General features: G+C 41.4%; 1 protein-coding gene and 1 long non-coding RNA gene across 7 annotated transcripts in view; one reads left to right on the top strand and one right to left on the bottom strand.

Moving 5' to 3' along the window:
• Positions 1–17,243, bottom strand: part of LOC133412107 (receptor-type tyrosine-protein phosphatase S-like) — a 114,068-nt gene extending 96,825 nt beyond the window's left edge. For all 6 annotated transcript variants that reach the window (XM_061695169.1, XM_061695173.1, XM_061695171.1 and 3 more), the window contains exon 1: positions 16,957–17,243. The gene's annotated coding sequence lies outside the window, so the exon portion shown is untranslated. The remainder of the gene's footprint in view (positions 1–16,956) is intronic.
• Positions 1–18,928, top strand: part of LOC133412108 (uncharacterized) — a 60,632-nt gene that overhangs the window by 14,901 nt on the left and 26,803 nt on the right. Inside the window, exon 2 of the long non-coding RNA XR_009769733.1 lies at positions 18,340–18,381. This is a non-coding gene — a long non-coding RNA (uncharacterized LOC133412108). The remainder of the gene's footprint in view (positions 1–18,339; positions 18,382–18,928) is intronic.

The raw sequence follows: 18,928 nt of genomic DNA, 5'->3' as shown, positions 1-18,928 counted from the left end.
AGAGGAAGGGGAACACTCTGGAAGTGTTTTTGGAAACAAACTAATATTTTCACACAAGCAACAGTGTCAGAATAAGTCTAAAACTAAATGTAATAATTAAGTAGGCTCACATCTCATTGAAACACATTCTAATTTGATTACATTAGAGAAGTACAGACTTTTTTACTCGTACCTTTTTAATTTGTCCATCCATCCATCTACTTGTTTTGTATATTTTTGCTGAAAATAAGTGTCAATAGATTGTCAGATGTTGTGTTAAGAGATTGGTGAAATTATTTGTGTTCTTCATATCCACATAAAACATGAATACACTTTAAAACATTTTAGGAATTTCTAATGTTGTAAATGTACAGTATAGTTGCTTGGAACGCTCTAAAATGGTGCAAAACATTAGATTGCCTCCAAATTGTTAGGCAAAAAGATGATGAAATGAATTTGAAAATATATATGGCAAATATTTTCATTATCTCACACAATGTCCTTTGCCACTTTTTTGTGTCGTTGGAAGCCAGAAGATACCAATTAGACAAATTAAATTTTTTAAAAATCACTTCAACTCAAAATACAGCCAGAATAATAACATACTGTTAATTTAATACCTCTGACATTATTATTCTTGCAACTGCCTTATTTCGAATCACTCCTGCATTGGATCTCTGTGCCGATATACATACCTATATTATATATTATATAAACATATATATTGGCACTTGTTGTGATTTGTGTATGCTTCCATTATGACTTGGAGGTTTTATCAGAATCAGAATCATCTTTATTTGCCAAGTATGTCCAAAAAAAAACATACAAGGAATTTGTCTTCGGTAGTGGGAGCCGCTCTAGTACGACAACAGTCAATTGACAGAACACTTTTGAGACATAAAGACATTGAGAAAAACAGTCACTGAGCAAAAGGGTTGCAAGTTATCTGGTAATGCCGGTACAATTTATTTTATTTTTTTTGACAATTGTGCAAAAAGATGCTGATTGGTTCATATTTAATTGTCAACACAGGTAGTTAATTTTTAAGCCAAAAAAGGGGCATAAAACAGACACAACAAAAACACAACAGATGATTCATGCATGTCCAAAAAGTAAGGTCAATGCTTACCCACTCACCAGCAACAAAAACAGAGAACAGGCGAACACTGTATTTCAAAGTGGATTCTTTGAAATGTCTTTCATCGAGAGAGGCCTTGCTCATTCTCTGCTACTTTCCTTTCAGAGGCAAACCATTTCTGTGCAGGCAGCCACTCAATTTGTAGTCTGATGGTTGAGTCAACTTGAGGTTCTATTACCATATCCAAGGCCTTCATAAAACTCCAATACCATCTACTATATGCACATACTGATTATACAGATTTGTGCATGACAGTAGTTGTACAATTTTTGTTCTTCTGGGATATATCAATCTATCCATCTAGCTACAAATCCATCCATCTGTCTCGCTAGCTAGCTAGCTTCTGGGACAGAAGCGGAGGGTGGGGACAAATTGTTCAGCAACTTTTATGAGCAAATGATCATCCTCTCGCATTCAACTGCTACTCCCCATAGTGGCCAAAGAGCTACAGTATTTGAAACCAAACTGTCCAACACTGGTTGGCGGCCCGCGGGTTGTCAGCCATGTTTCATTTTGTGGCACTGGTGAGTCGCTCTAGGAAGCAGACAAATTGTCTTTGTGTTTTCAGCAAAACAGGACATTTGTGGACAGCAGCTTTTCCTTAAGAAATCGGATCAACATTCTGTTCCTATTTTCTGTCATGTTATGAATCAAACACTACTCCAGTTATTCCCAAAATATATAGAGTGCCAAAGGCACCAAAACCTAAATGCGTGAGACTAGAGCCAATAATTTCCAAATATACAGTTTTAATAACCAGAATAAGTGTTTGTGAACATGATGATATAAAAATGCAAATTAATAATCAGGCCAATTCACTTGTTCTGAACTTTATTTTAAACACATGCTTTTATCCATCAACAAATAGTTAACATACTGAAATGTAGTATAAACAACAAAATATGGACATGAATTCAGATCATTTACTTACCTAGACACATATTTCGAAAAGAGAAAATGGATGGCTGGATGGATTTTAAATTTAGCAGTCAATCACAGTTGTTTGATTCCTAGATAGCAAATAGAACCCCAATTCCAATGAAGTTGGGACATTGTGTTAAACATAAATAAAAACAGAATACAATGATTTGCAAATCATGTTCAACATATATTTAATTGAATACACTACAAAGGCAAGCTATTTAATCTTCAAACGGATAAACTTTATTGTTTTTAGAAAATAATCATTAAGAACATTTAATAAACGTTTGGGAACTATCCATCCATTTTCCGAGCCGCTTCTCCTCACTAGGGTCGCGGGTGTGCTGGAGCCTATCCCAGCTATCATCGGGCAGGAGGCGGGGTACACCCTGAATTGGTTGCCAGCCAATCGCAGGGCACATATAAACAAACAACCATTCACACTCACATTCACACCTACGGGCAATTTAGAGTTGTCAATTAACCTACCATGCATGTTTTTGGGATGTGGTAAGAAACCGGAGTGCCCGGAGAAAACCCACACGGGGCCGGGGATTGAACCCCGGACCTCAGAACTGTGAGGCAGACGCTCTAACCAGTCGCCCACCGTGCCGCCCTTTGCAAATCATTGTACCGTATTTTCACGACTATAGGGCGGACCATATTAAAAGGCGCAGTCTCAGTTACGGGGTCTATTTCTGTGTTTAACACATACATAAGTCGCACCGTATTATTGGGCGCATGCATGGTAAAACATATGCTAGCTTAAAACATACGGTAGCATGCATGCACGGTAAAACAATGCTTTTAAAAAGGCAGCGGGAGCAAAACCGAGTACGGTTGTACTTTATTGACATATTTAACAATATATACTCACCTTATTTTTTTATCAATCCTCATCCACGAATCCATCAAAGTCTTCATCTTCTGTATCCGAAATGAACAGCTGGGCAAGTTCTCCATCAAACACGGCAGTCAGTCTCGTTGCCGGGGGGCTGTTCAGCAATGATGCCGGCTTTCGCGAAAGTTCGGACAACAGTCAAAGCAGATACCTTAGCCCAGGAATCCACAATCCATTCACATATGGTGGCGTAACTCGCGCGGTGTTGCCTCCCAGTCTTAGTAAAGCTTCGCCATCTGTCATCCATCGCTCCCACACCAGCTTTTCCTTGTAATCCGCCGGACGTTGCTGCGCCACGGTACCCGGATGGATAAATGGCGCTGTTTCATAAAACGAAAGCACCAAGACGGACCTCCTTGAAAATGTTCGATTTTCATTTATTCTGAAAGCATTATTGCCCTCAGTCGAATGGTGACTGCAGAGACGCTTCTCCCGGCTGTTCTTTGCTCATTAATCCATTGCTCGAGTTGGTCTTCCAACTCGGGCCACCTCGCCTTGTTTCCGTGGAAACTCAGCTTCGTCTTCTTGACTTGGCGAAGCTCGTTTTCCTGCTTCCTCCACTTGCGAACCATGGATTTGTTGATCTTGAATTCTCTCGCGGCTGCTCGATTCCCATGTTCCACCGCGTAACTAACAGCTTGGAGTTTAAACTGAGCTTCGTAAGCGTGTCTCTTCATAGGTGCCATTTTCGGGGGGGTCCTTAGCTAAACCGATGTTGTTTTGCACAATTCACACCCCTACCGGGGGCGTGGATTTAGCGTCCGCTTTCACGTACCCTTCCCCCTTTACAGCCGCATGCTGTCCTCAGCCACGTCCGCTTTTCCTCTGTATAAGCAACGTGTCAGCAGGAAATGCTCCCAGTCAGTAAAGCGGAACGCTCGTCACACATCATTTATAGATTTTGGAACTCGGTGCACACATAATAAGGCGCCCCGACCATTTTGGAGAAAATCTACGACTTTTAAGTGCGCCTTATGGTCGTGAAAATACGGTACTTGGGCTTCAGGAGCTTTGCTGGCCCTATGGCAGAATATCCACCTCCCAGTCAGTCAAGTGGTCCAAAAAAAAATAAATAAATAAAAAGGTCAAGCGCAGTGCTCATCACACAACAACATTTATAGATGTTGGAACTCGGTGCACACATAAGGCGCTCCGTCCATTTTGGAGAAAATGTAAGACTTTTAAGTGCGCCTTATGGTCGTGAAAATACGGTATTCTGTTTTTATTTATGTTTAACACAACTTCCCAACTTCATTGCCATTGGGGTTGTAAATGCAAAGAATTTTCAACTCATTCCACATGATCCCTTAACATTTATATTACCACTACTCAACTTTTATTGCTTGTTTTTTTGTCTGTCATCTGCCGCCTGTGTGTGTGATTGACCGTTTGCGTGGGTGACAGTTCCTGATGCGTTCAAGGGCAACTTGCGTACATGTTACGCCATGACCAAATTGAATTAAATTATTTTAAAAGCTGCAAAATGAATGAGTATAATACAAAAGTGTAGGGGGGACAGATTCAGAACTACATCCCTGCTATCTCTATCTATCTTTCTATCTGGCTGTTGCTATTATTTTTCAGAAGTGTGAATGGTTGAAAATCTATTTTGAAAACACCACCTACACACACAGACACACACGACAAACACCTCCAACCAAGGCACACTGAAGCCAATTAACGAGCTCCTCCAGGAGTAAAGCTCCCTGACAACACAGAACACCACCATCTCCCAGGATTGTCATTTTTACCCTCCCCATACCATCATCATACCCTGACTGCACTTCATTAACAAGCTATGCAAGACCCTCATTTATTTATATAGGGAACATGATTTGATTGTTAGAATGACCATATGGGCACATTACCGTCACCTGAATCCTATATGAATTCACTAATTGGTTTATCATTCCAAAATAATCCATTTTTGATGGCACTAATGTGAGCAAACTTCACAGTGATTGGAATAAGAGTGTTATTTTCTGCTATCGTGCAGCGATGTTACTGTAAAACAGACAAGCACCTGGCACAAAAAACTGAAGATGAAATGTAATTATACAGTATATTACAGGGTGTGCTGACAATTACTTTTTACCTCCTCCTGTGCTGCAATCTAGAAGCAATTATTTATTCATTCTCAGTTTAGGTAAAATATCCGCAGCCCGATCAGGACGGGCTTATTAATTTTCTGGAGATGTTGTGTTTCCCCGCAATTCAATTCTCTCCTGTTTAATTGTGCTTCCATGGTACTGACTTTGTCACATGACCTGTTGCCCAGTGGGAGCTCATTATCTCACAATGGCAGCGCCGCCGAGATCGTCTACGGAACTTTACTTTGCATTATGGTATTTGCTTAAGGTTAAGAAGATTGCAGAGACAGAACCCAACAGCATTACTAATAGATTACTTTCATTTTAGCGAGGCAGCATATGCTGGGGACCAAATTCCGCTTAAATGCACCACACACGCCCGGTTTTGCAGTTTTGTCACTAACCAGCCATTGCATGACTTCCTGATGGAAATGAGATTTGTGACAGGAAATGAATTTCTCCTTGAGGAACGATCAAGTGGTGAATCGAATCGAGTACTGGAGTAATGGGGTAGAAAACATTTTGTTTGTCCTCTGTCTTGCCCAGACTGGCTGAAAACGTGTCCTGGTGAATAAAATGCATGCCAAAGGGAACAGACTTCTGCCCGGATGCTTCCCACCAATGAGTAGTCATTATTCGCGGCCCGTTCAAATAAATTCTTCCTCCAGCTTGGGATGTGTGAAGATAAAATGATCACAAAAAGCCACAAATAAACAATGAGTCGCATAAATTAGGCCCGTTTAGCACCTCAGATACCCGACTTCGAATCAGCACATCACAAAGTAATTTTAATACAGCATTCTATTCTGATGGACATAAGAGTATATTTTGCAAGATACAATGTTGGGCAAGTTACTTCCAAAATGTAATATATTACTAGTATGCTTAATTTGAAAGTACAGTAATCAGTCACATATTACAAAATAGTGTCTTATAATTGTAATGCTTGGTGCTACTACTGCTTTACTTTTGCCAAAAGGAAATGTGGCTAAATTATATATATAAAACATTGATGCCTTTAAAAAGACAACAATGCCATAACAACATATCCCCCAAAAAGTAGAAATAGGTCTTCTTTGAATCTAACAGATGAAATTATTCCACAAAATTAACTATTGGATTTTATAGCCAAATATTAAAATAAAAAGTCAGTTGTTATTTGTGCTACATATGTGATTATTGATAAATACAAATGATGAGGCACATCACAACCTGTATTTGGTGCTGCTATGATGATTGACAATTATTTTGCCCAATCCGGCTTCAAATGTGACGACAAAAAATAACCAATTACAGTAAAATAAGACAACGCAGGAAGTAATAGTCCAAGGTGGAAAAATACAACCCATTAATGGAATGACTAACTCCCATTACTATGCTTTATGTAGCTCTAAAAGTGGACATATTCAAGGTCCGCACAACATTAAAATGCATTGTAACTTCTCTTTACTGTCTAACTACTGTGCTGTGATTTTAACGGGTATATAGTTACATCTATTCATAACTATATTCGATAAAGACAAAGACAAAATATACAATCCTTTATCGTCACTTTAAACACTGTCAATATAAATATTCTCAATTAGTGAAATGCAGTTTAGTAGCTCTCTCAATCGAACAGGTAACTGCAGAAATCAAATTTGTTTTAGTAGTACACTGCTTACATTACAGTGTTAAAAGTGAGATAACTCGTTGTGCCCAATACTGCGGAGTAATTAAGGCGTTCTGATTCCTCTCAATGGAACTATTTTTTCACAAATGCAGCTGCTCTCTCACTATCTGACATATGGATGAAGGCCAAAGCCTCTTCTTTGTGGAGCCACAGTCTGGCAGTAGGTATGGTAGAAGCACTGTGAGGCTATGCTTGGAGCTTAAGGCTAAACTCTCTACATTAAAACATGTGAGTTTGATGCTACGCAGGTGCAGCTGCGGCTCAGGAGCCAAACGTGTCCTTGAGCAAGACACAGAACCGCAAGCAACTTCCAGCATACGAAGTCACTCCTTTGGTTGGCACTAAAGCAAATTTAGTGGGAAATTACACAAAGGTTTTGCAATGTGTTACATTCGTAAGGGGACTATTATGTCAAAAACACCTGCAGCCATGCTATAACAGACTGCATTAGCATGGCGGATATGCTACATATAATATATTTTTGCAATAAAAAGTAGTAGTAGGGTTCAGGTTATGTAATATAGTGGTGCCTTGACATACGAGATTAATTTGTTCCGTGAAAATGCACCACATTGTGCTTCTTTTGGTGTGCACGCAGACTTGAGGATAAAGATTATACGCCTATAAACATTGTCATATTGTCTGTTTCCATGTGTTTCTGCACTGTTTGTGTTCAAAACGACCTCGATGCTATTGGTTAGCCTGTCTATGGTGTTTTGCATTTTGTGTTAGCATTAAGATAGCAAACTTTCCTAAGGCAAAATGGTGTAATTGCTGTCCCCATGTAGCACTCAAATCTAAAATTTTTGCTCGCAACTCAAAGTAAATAGTCAGCCAAGCAACTGCTCGTATCTCAAAAAACTAATAAGGTGGATTACTCGTAAATCAAGGTACCAATGTATGAGTTACATCAAATTTATTCGTAAAAACAAAGCAAAGAAATAGCAAAATGTCAGTTCTTTATTTACAATGCATTTTCCTAAGAAATCACAATCAAATTCCTGTGATTAAATCCAGTATGCAAACACAGCACTTGAACTCACAGAAATCACAAAGTCAATCATATCCATGGCCATAAACTGTACCCTTCAAATAACCCATCATGGAATTTCAACATAATGGTAACACTTGAGGTAAAGTAAGAGGACCAACTCTTTGCAAATTAACACCTTCATATTCTTTGTCACATAATGTATGCCATCCATCCACCAATTTTGTGTGCTGCTTCTCCTGTTCAGGCCTAAAGGTGTAAGGTGGACGACACCCTGGACTGGTCGCCAGTCATGACAATCACAGGGCTATTGTGAATATCACATTGACAGCGAATCGAGCCCTACCAAGTTTAGCAATATGACAGTTTAACATATTAGTGCAATCTAACTGGAAACAACACATTTGCATTCACGCCAAGTAGTTTAGCGGTCATATTTTGGACACAGCAAAAATACAGCATAATAATAAATCATCTGTTCGAATGTACAGAACGCAGAGTTAAGGTTAGCTCGCTTCTTTGGGAAAATGCTGCTAGCACTATTAGCATATGTAGCAAAACAAACAATATGTCAACAACTGTATTTATCAACATTTCCTATTTGTTTCTGACAAACACACCATGTGAATTGCCAAGTCTCAGAAGTAATTTTAAAAGTATACTTATTTGTAGGAATTAAATACACTTATTCTAAATTCTTTTGGAAACTACTGCTAGCAAATGTTAGTAAAACAATCAAAATTGCAAAACCTAATGTGGTTATCCCATTTCTTTTTGTCATAAATACAATTTAATATAATAGCAATTGTCATAAGTAATTTGATAACAAGCGGATCATAATGGACTCATTATTCACAGATTTTCGCTATTCGCGGTCCCTATCCCCTGCGAATAGCGGGGGTCCACTGTATTGTATACACGTTTGTAGAAACTGATTACACCACTACGCTGCTAACTTCCTTTGAAAAATACTGCAAACTTTTCCATCTCATGCTATTGGCAATTGCAGCAAAACAAACAAAATGGGGACAATGCTCATGTAGTTACTACTGTGGTGATACTTCAGGTGTCAAAAGGTTGTTGAGGACTACAGCAGATATCCAGATAAGATGTTGGTGTTTGAACTATTGGATGTCAAAACTCTACACTTCAAAGTCGATGATGCCAGGTCTTTGAGCAAGTTCTGATGAGGCATTTTGTCTTGTCTTGTGTCAGCCATCTTGTCAGTCAGGCCTAATGACTCCTGTCAGTCAGGGATGTAACTGTCAAACTGAGTCAATGGCCTCGTGTCATCCTCCCATGATTGAATAATGACCTCTGAATATCCACACATTTGGCCATTTTCAGCACACAAGCATTTAAATCACGACAAAGTAAGACCTCAGCTTCGATGGAAGAGGAAGCCGCAGCAACATGGAACCATAGTACCATCCTCCTTTGCAAATGAGGAAAGAGGAAGGTGGTGTAGGAGGATGATGAAGATGTCTTCAGATGTGTCAACCGTGATAAAAGGGGAGCCGAATGACAGAAGACAAGAGGTGGACAGGTGGTAGAGGAGGAGATGCGAGGTCGTCAAGGAGTGTGCATAATTCATCCCTGCTGACACATCACAACCTGTGATTCATCTGGAGAAGGGCATCAAGTCAAGTCACCGTCCCAAAGTCTCCTAGCCTTCAGTCTCGTGTACACATCCACACGTGTACCTGCAGACACGCAACTACAATGGCAAACAGCCACCTGGTTTAAAAATGGATGTGCGTGTGTCTGGAGACCTTCAACAAGGTCTCATAATTCTGCAGCTACTTTGGCTACACATTCACTGATATCAACATTACCCGCACAATCTTCAAAAGATAAATACACAATTCTGCCTTTACGAAGATCGCAATTCCCAATTTTACACTGTCAGAGATGTATTCATTAAACAATATGTGTATTATTGTGGTTTTGGATTACCGTAATTTCTCATGTATAATGTGCACCCATGTATAATACACATCCCCAAAGTTGACCTCAAAATTCTGCAAAACCCTTCAACCTATGTATAATGCCTTTTTACAATGCATTGCAACAATGTATTATCTGTATTTTGTTCGCTTTTTTCAAACAATTATTCTGAAGTTAAGCACTTTGTTTGAACACGTAATCCTTTTTTTAATTTACTTGCTCTGATTTTGAAATTCACAGCCCTACTTTTATTTAAGAAATTAGAAAAAACACAGTTGTGCTCATATGTTTGATTACCCAGGCAGAATTTGTAAGATGGGTACAATTCTTTAAAGAAAACATGAAGGACCAGGTGAAACATCCATCCATCCATTTTCTGAGCCGCTTCTCCTCACTCAGGTCGCGGGCGTGCTGGAGCCAGCTGTCATCGGGCAGGAGGCGGGGTACACCCTGAACTGGTTGCCAGCCAATCGCAGGGCACAAACAAACAACCACTCACACTCACAGTCACACCTATGGGCAATTTAGAGTCTTCAATGAATGCATGTTTTTGGGATGTGGGAGGAAACCGGAGTGCCCGGAGAAAACCCACGCAGGCACGGGGAGAACATGCAAACTCCACACAGGCGGGGCCGGGGATTGAACCCGGGTCCTCAGAACTGTGAGGCTGACGCTCTAACCAGTCGACCACCGTGCCGCCCCAGGTGAAACAAATTAATTTTATTTTAATGGGATTCAAATTAAACGGTCAGGCATGTCAGAAAACCATTATCATTAAACAAAACATAACCATAAATAAATTAATGGTGGTTCAGTTATCAGTCATATTAAAAAAATATATATTTCACAAATTCTGCCAGGGTATGTAAATTTATGAGCATAACTTTACATGTACGTAGTCATGCGTACCTCTGTCATATTGGAATGAAAGTGTAGGCTACGCCTCTTTTATAACCACAAGGTGGCGGTGGCATTTTGGAATGAAATTGTACAGCTTTTTCATAACCACTAGATGGCGGCATACATTTATAAAATGTGAAAAGTTCCATTTACCCCTATACCTATGTATTATGCGCACTATTGACTTTTGACAATTTTTGGGGGAAAACTATGTGCATTACACAAGAGAAATTACGGTACTTTGTTCCTTCTACCTTGTTACCTTCAGAGGGGCACAAGATTAGATAAGAATAAGATTATCAACAATAACAATTAGTGATGTTCCAATACCTACCGTATTTTCACGACCATAGAGTGCACCGTATTAATTAGAATCAGAATCATCTTTATTTGCCAAGTATGTCCAAAAAACACACAAGGAATTTGTCTCCGGGAGTTGGAGCCGCTCTCGTACGACAACAGACAGTCAATTGACAGAGAACACTTTTGAGACATGAAGACATTGAGAAAAACAGTCACTGAGCAATAAAGGGTTGCTAGTTATCTTGTTATGCCGGTACAATTTTTTTTTAAATTTATTTTTATTATTTTTTTGACAATTGTGCAAAAAGATGCAAAGTCCTCTTGCACTTAGTGCAGTTCAAATGACTAATCTCGCAATAGTCCGGTGCAATGACCATTGTGCAAAGGGCGCAGAGACTTCAAGGAGTGTATGCAGTTTAAAGTGACGAGTAGTGCGATAATCTGGGACTATGTTGATTGTGCAAATGTTGCAGATACTCCTCAATCAGTGTGCAAATGGGGCAGATGCTACTCTGGCATGAGTGTCCAGTATTGGTCAACAACATATATGCAAATAATGCAGTGTGGCGAGACTACTACAGTGAGTGCACGAGTAGTATATAATTGGGCCGACAGAAATGTGACAACAAACTCAGACAAAAGAAGTTGGCAGCATGTTGCAATGGAATTGTAGGTTAGCTGTTTAAGAAGTTGATTGCAAGAGGGAAGAAGCTGTTGGAATGTCTGCTATTTCTATTTTGCATTGATCGGTAGCGCCTACCTGAGGGAAGGAATCGGAAGAGCTGGTGACCGGGGTGTGGAGGGTCCGAGAGGATTTTGCACGCTCTTGTCTTAGTTCTGGCAGCTTGCAAGTCCTCAAGTGTGGGTAGGGGGGTACCGATAATCCTTTCAGCAGTTTTGATTGTCCGTTGCAGTCGGAGTTTGTTCTTTTTTGTAGCAGCACCAAACCAGACTGTGATGGAAGAACACAGGACTGATTCGATGACCGCTGTGTAGAACTGCCTCAGCAGCTCCCGTGGCAGGCCGTGCTTTCTCAGAAGCCGCAGGAAGTACATCCTCTGCCGGGCCTTTTTGAGGATGGAGTTGATGTTGATCGCCCACTTCAGGTCCTGAGAGACTGTAATTCCCAGGAACTTGAAGGTCTCGACGGTTGACACAAGGCAGCTGGACAGTGTGAGGGGCAGCTGTGGCGAAGGATGCCTTCCAAGTCCACGATCATCTCTACAGTCTTGAGCGTGTTCAACTCCAGGTTGTGTCGGCCACAGCTCCAGCCGCTCAATTTCCTGTCGATATGTAAACTCGTCACCGTCCTTGATGAGGCCGATGACATTGGTGTCATCTGCAAACTTCAGGAGTTTGACAGCCGGGTGCGTTGAGGTGCAGTCGTTCGTGTAGAGAGAGAAGAGCAGCGGAGAGAGGACACAACCCTTGGGGTGCCCCAGTGCTGATGCTGCGTGTGGATGAGGTGGTCTCTCCCACCCTCACCTGCTGTGTCCACGAGTTGGCGACTTATTACCGTAATGCTAGTATGAACAAAATTAGGGGCGGCTGGCTTGATTGCTACTTTAAGAGTGGAGACTAACTTGACCGGTGCTACATACCTACTGGGAGCGTGCCTTTAGCGTCTTCCTTCACGCGCACCCTTCCCCCTTTACGTCTGCATGCTGTCCTCAGCCACGTCCGCTTTTCCTCTGTATAAGCAGCGTGTCGGCGGAAATGCTCCCATTCAGTCAAACGGAGCGCTCATCACACAACAACATTTATAGATGTTGGAACTCGGTGCACACAAAAGGCGCGCCGCATTATAAGGCGCCCCGTCCATTTTGGAGAAAATGTAAGACTTTTAAGTGCACCTCATGGTCGTGAAAATACGGTATATTACTATCGGGTATTTGCAGTGGTAAAAATTTCCCGACATTGCGTATACCGAAACCACATCACCAGCCTGACATATACCTTCCAGGTAGTAGCCATGTCAGTCATGTGTGTGGAAATACTTTAAAGACACAGATGACAACATTGAGGCTAATATAAATTATGCTTTGAAAAATGAAAGTTCTGCAAGACTCATCACCCGTTCTACTCCGCATGCACAGTGTGAGGAGTCACGTCTCTTTGATGGTCCTGAATAGTTGATAATTAGTTGTTCATATTCTGTTAGTGTTTTGTATTTTACCGTGTAATGGGCTCATAACAGCTTTCGTTAATTGTTATGAGCCCAAACTGTGACCTGTGTCACCTTTTAAAGTGACATTTTGAAGACAGAAACACAGTTTTTGCATACTGAATTAATTAGCAGTTGCTCCTGTGTTGTGCAGATTAAACTGTGATGTAGGTAACACCATGCATCGCTGTCAGTTCCGTTGTATTTAATTCTACGTTATATTTCACCTGTTTGTTGTGTACTTAGCTTTCTGTTCAGTGCAGTCGCCATTCATGTTTACACGAGCAGTCACGTAATGGCTGCGTATGCTGCATTCAGGTAACTTTGTAATAAAAGTGAATGTGTTTATTAATTTTTACACTTTACACCAATCTTATCGGCCTGATCGGTATCGGACGATAATTAGCATTTTGTGCTGATCGGCTTTAATGTCATAATTTGCCGATCCGATCAATGACGTCATTGATCGGCTCCGCAAAAGACATTTACTCCGCGTCGCCGTGTACGGTGTATTTGAATCCAAAAGCTAGCTTATTTTTAGCCTTGTCGTGTGTCTTTTGACATAGGACTGTAAATATCTGACCACCAGTAAACTTATTTCGAAAAAAAATAAAACAAAAAAAATGATCTATGATGTGGGACAGACAACACGTCTGAGACAGACAACACGTAATGCATGGATCAGACTAATATGGTCTTTCACAATTGCACTGTCACACTACTACAATAAAATCTTGTATTCCGATACTACCGCATCCCATTTTTTACGATCACTGGGCTTTATCCTGTCAACTCAAACGCGACCGGATACACTCGTTACCACGGCCACAACAACAACAATTGATTACGTCATGTGTATTATAAGAATTAAATTGGGGGAGGAAAACATGTGTTGGTGGTCACCGGTGCTCGGGAGAAGATTTTAATTCAAGGCTTGCTTGAGGTATGTTCACGTAGTTTTAATACGACACAGTTCGCAAGCAGGCAACAAAACGATATGTAGCCTAGCAAGCTAGTGCTAGCACTAACGGTTGTAAGGCCGTTCTGTCGATTCATGCTCCAACGTTCTGGTATGTTTGAAGTAATGTAATTACAAAAAAGTAATTTAAGTAAGTTAGCACCCGCCGGCACGGTGGGCGACTGGTTAGCACCGGTTTCCTCCCACATCCCAAAAACATGCATTAATTGGAGACTCTAAATTGCCCGTAGGTGTGACTGTGAGTGCGAAGGGTTGTTTGTTTGTATGTGCCCTGCGATTGGCTGGCAACCAGTGCAGGGTGTACCCCGCCTCCTGCCCGATGATAGCTGGGATCGGCTCCAGCACGCGCGCGACCCTAGTGAGGAGAAGCGGCTCAGAAAATGGATGGATGGATGGAACAAGTCATTTAAATAGACACACTGCTCCATCTTGTGATCGGTTATCGTTTTTTTAAACTCGCTGATCGGCCCCAAAAATTCTCATTGTGTAAAGCCTATTTATTTCCACACAGTATTAAAAAAAACACTAGGGGAATTAATACTTGGATTGGAATGCTTTAATAAACACACACGAGACAATCACTGTTGTGAAAAGTGCCATGTGCAAGAAAAGTTTGTTTTTTTGAACATCCATCCATCCATCCATTTTCTGTACCGCTTATGAGGATAAGCGGTGGTCACCTAAGCGGTGATAAGCGGTGGACCCGAGTGAGGACTAGGGTCGCGGGCATGCTGGAGCCAATCTCAGCTATCTTTGGGCAAGAGGCGGGGTACAATCTGAACTGGTTGCCAGCCAATTACAGGGCACACACAGACAAGCAACCATTCGTACTCACATTCACACCTACGGGCAATTTAGAGTCTTCAATTGACCAATAAAAAAAATAAAATAAAATAAAACACATTTTCATCATAACTGAAAAACGTATTCGCATTATCACGTAATACTCAAAGGTAAGTACTTGTACTTTAAAAAAAACTGGTATTGGTGCGACTGATGACAAGTGCTAAAGAAAACGGATGGAGGGATAACACCAATAATAATTACATACCAAATCATCTCAATCTCATATTGTAACATCTCTGACTCCATCGATCTTTGTTCAGACATAAATATAAATAAAGCTGGTGTATTCAATCTCACTGGATTGTGTAATTGGACCTAATGAAGTGTATGGAATTATAATTGGTAATTATTGTCATAATATGTTCAGTATAGTGTCTGTCCATCCTTTCTTGGTGTGGGTGATTATTCATTTGTGCTTATTTATTAAACATGTAAATATACTTTAATCAAATGAATTGGAGTGTTTTTGGGGTGGTGACTAGATATAAATTCATGCATAGTGTCTCAGGCAAGTCTCATACATTTCTTACAATATCATCCATCTGCGCTGTACTGCTCAGCTATGATGGGTTCATTGTGAACGCCACGTGCATTGTTTTCAGCGAGCTGAGCCGAGCGTACAAAAGCATGCTCTTTGAAATACCCTGCGAAGGTCAATTAATTTCTGGGCCTTGACAACACCCTACTTCTTGTTATACGGGACACCCTCAGCATCAAAGTTGCCTTGATGTTCTCATTTCCTTCAGGCCACAGAGGTTAGGACAAAATGCGAGGATGGGCACAACATTGTAACCCACAGAAAGAAAGCCAGCGACATAATAACTGTGAGAATGTGAGAATAAGACTTCAATGAAGGCCTTTGACGAGCAACCAAAGCGGCTCCACTGGGAGTGCGTGCCATTTTGCATATTCGAGATTGGATGGCTCTCGCAGTGTGGGTTCTGCTTGTGAAAAGTAAGAACCCATTGAGGCCCAGAGTTGAACCATGTGAAATGCTATTTGAGGGAATTCATGCCATCAGTGATTTCATAGCGCTCCTTACAGAGCCTATGTGAATATCTGTGAGGCTGTGTGTGTGAAGAGACGCTGAGATGACTGAAGAATTCATTCTGTTTCTACACAATGACCTATTCCTGTCAAACAAATCCAAAAATACCGATTTAAGTCTCCCTCATTAAAGGTGAAGACGGTTGTCAGTGGAGCTCGGAGGAGATAAACAAGCTAAAGAAGGGAATTCACGCGTGAGAAATGACTGATTAAAATAATTAGGGATGTGGAAATGGTCTGGAACAATAACCAGCAAACACATTATGCCTTGGGGAAAATGTCCCATCTGTGTGTGTGTGTGTGTGTGTGTGTGTTTGTGTGCGTGTCAGAAAAGACTCCCTGGGTTTCACCAAGACAGCACGACATTTGGGCGGAAACCACAGAAAACCCAAAACAGGCACGCTTTAGAAGTGTACTTATTACAAGCCTAAAAACAAGCATCAGCAGTGAGGAAACGTGCATGGGTAAATCAATGTATAATTAAGAGACGCTCAGGAGCCTCTATGAGTGTGCGTTAGCAGAAAACCCAACTGCGTGTAATTATAGACATACAAGAGTACACCGGTATTATATATGCAGGTGGTCTTCATTTTATGCACAGCCTGACACCAGCAGATGCAGCAGCTAGTCTATTGTCTAGAAAACAGCCTGCTTAAATAAGTCCAACCACTTTGCCACCTGGTGCCACACACACACACATACACACAAATCCAGATATTCTAGCAAATTATGCATGATAAATCCTATACCTGGTGTTGGAATACTCAGAACTGGTGAATGTCTTTCAGGCACTTGAAATTAGAGTGTGTGATAAACAAAGGATGCTCTTGTGTGCACGGGTCTCTCATGCAGCCCAGCTAACAATAAGCACTGAGGGGGCGATGTGAGGGGGAGGCGAGGGTGGGGGTTTGATGGGGAGGATGCGAGGGACTCGCTCCACAGTGCTGTCGCCAACCAGCCTGAACACAAGTCACCAGAAATGGGCAGACCACCCCAGCATCCCTCCGTTTTAAAGAGCTTAAGAGAGAAAAACACTCGGCACAAATAAAGCATCTGGGTGGGGTGCTGCGTGGAGTACCTTGGTAGGAAGCGCACCGTCTCCTTCCGCGCCGTCTGCGAGATGCATGGATGGATTTACAACTGGAAGAAGCTTCCACGGCTGTAGTGTAATCCAGTGGCAGCCCAGCTCCCGCTTTATAGAGGAGGATGCATGTCACGCTCTGCCGCCGTCCTGCGGCTCCTCGTCCCCTTCTGTGGACAGAGCGTGTTCGTTCGGTTTCAGATGCTGAAGCTGTCTTCTGCCTAAATGTCCTCCTCCTTTTCCTCTCCTCCTTCTCCCCTCCCTGCTCTTTCCTTCCTTTCTCTCATGCACACACCAAAGCTCTTCCCTTACCACCCTCCCCCCCAACATATGACGTGATGCAGGAGAGGTCTCCTATAGCAACCGTAGTCCCCCCCCCCCCCCCACATCACCAGCTATTACCCCCATTACCATATACTGTAGCTTCCCCTCACATCCTCGACCTGGACTGCTGACTGGTGGAATACTGGGTTGGGTTACGGCTTATTCTGCTTTCTCCAGGGCAACATTTTTTTTTTTTTTTAAATAAGCAAAATTTTAACTGGGTGCATCCTTCCCAAAATGTATTCACCTTTATTAAAAAAAAAATAAACAGTATCTGGCTGAAAAATTCCAACCGAAACATTCTGAAGGAATTTGTCACATTGCAGAATTGATTTAAACATTAAACACTAGAGCTGTTCTGGCCAGTTGTATTGATGGTAGACTACTACACAATTGACAGCGTCTGTACTGTCCTGGTCATTAAAAATATTTTGAACGGACCAATCTTTCTTGTTTGCAATTATGGGTTCCCGAGAGCACAAACAAAAAACTCCTCCTTAGAAACTCAACATTACATTTCTGCTCATCAAAACACATAAAATGATTATCTGAACGAATGTCATGGAACTGTCCAAATTAAGATCTTGATTTCAGAGTTTACCAAAATGAGCTTGTAGTGCTCACCTCTGCTAAAAATGGATGGACGGATCTATTGTTTAGGACAAGACTAAGATGGCCTATGGTTTGAACAAGATGCTTTAAGTGCGCCATCCTGTGGAGAGTTTCTGTTATAACACTACAGCAAATGACAAAAAGGCCTCGGGTTGATTGGGGAAAAAAAAAAAAAAAAAAGACCCTTAAATTACAATAAATGTGTTTATGAAACCAACTGAGGTCAGAAGGTTACATATTTCACAAGCAACACGAAACCTAAAACAGTTACTTGAAAAGCCAACAGTTGTGGCTGGCCTAAACACTATTAGAAGCACTGAGCAACTTCCATCCATCCATTTTCCATATCGCTTATCCTCTGAGCAACTTTCACAAGCTAAAAAGTAATATTTATTCCATGAAACTGTATTATTTATTCCCAAATCTATTCTCTCCATTTCATAGAATTTCTCTTGGCTGGACTGCTTCCAGGACCCGACTATGGAGGTTAGATTTGTTTTTGTCCAATCAGAGTTCAGCCTCTATGTGTTGCCATGTCAATCTAATCTGCAGAGGGCCTTCATAATCAGTAGTCGTGGCACATGTAACTTGAACTACATTAGCAGTGGAAACGTTTCATTAACCGTATTCCAAATTGACAGCTTGATGACATCTGCATTCAACATTCATCCATTTTCTACACTGCTTATCCTCACTATTGTTGCATACCTGTATTTATTTTTCGGACAGATGACCACACAGCGTTTGTCAATTCTTCCACAATAAAGGGCGTCTCTGTTGACAGAGTGCCATCCGTGCCAGTCACCCTGTGACCTGCCCAGGCGGGAAGTGTGACACTGTTCCCATTTTCAGAGCAGATGCTAGGGCAAAAGAGCCCTAAAATTAGAAGGGCGAGCACCCCCGTCTCTACCGCTGCCCCGCAGCAGTGACGCTCATTACACACTATTTATACTTTGAGCACAAGACTCGCAAAGATCGGGTTTCTGTTAGTCTTTATATCGGTAAGCTCCAGTTTAAGTGAGTCACTTAAAGC

The sequence above is a fragment of the Phycodurus eques genome, chromosome 13 (assembly GCF_024500275.1).
Source record: "Phycodurus eques isolate BA_2022a chromosome 13, UOR_Pequ_1.1, whole genome shotgun sequence".
Classification (NCBI taxonomy): Eukaryota; Metazoa; Chordata; class Actinopteri; order Syngnathiformes; family Syngnathidae; genus Phycodurus; species Phycodurus eques.
Note: the sequence above shows the minus strand (reverse complement) of the source record. Positions and strands in the feature narration are given on the sequence as shown.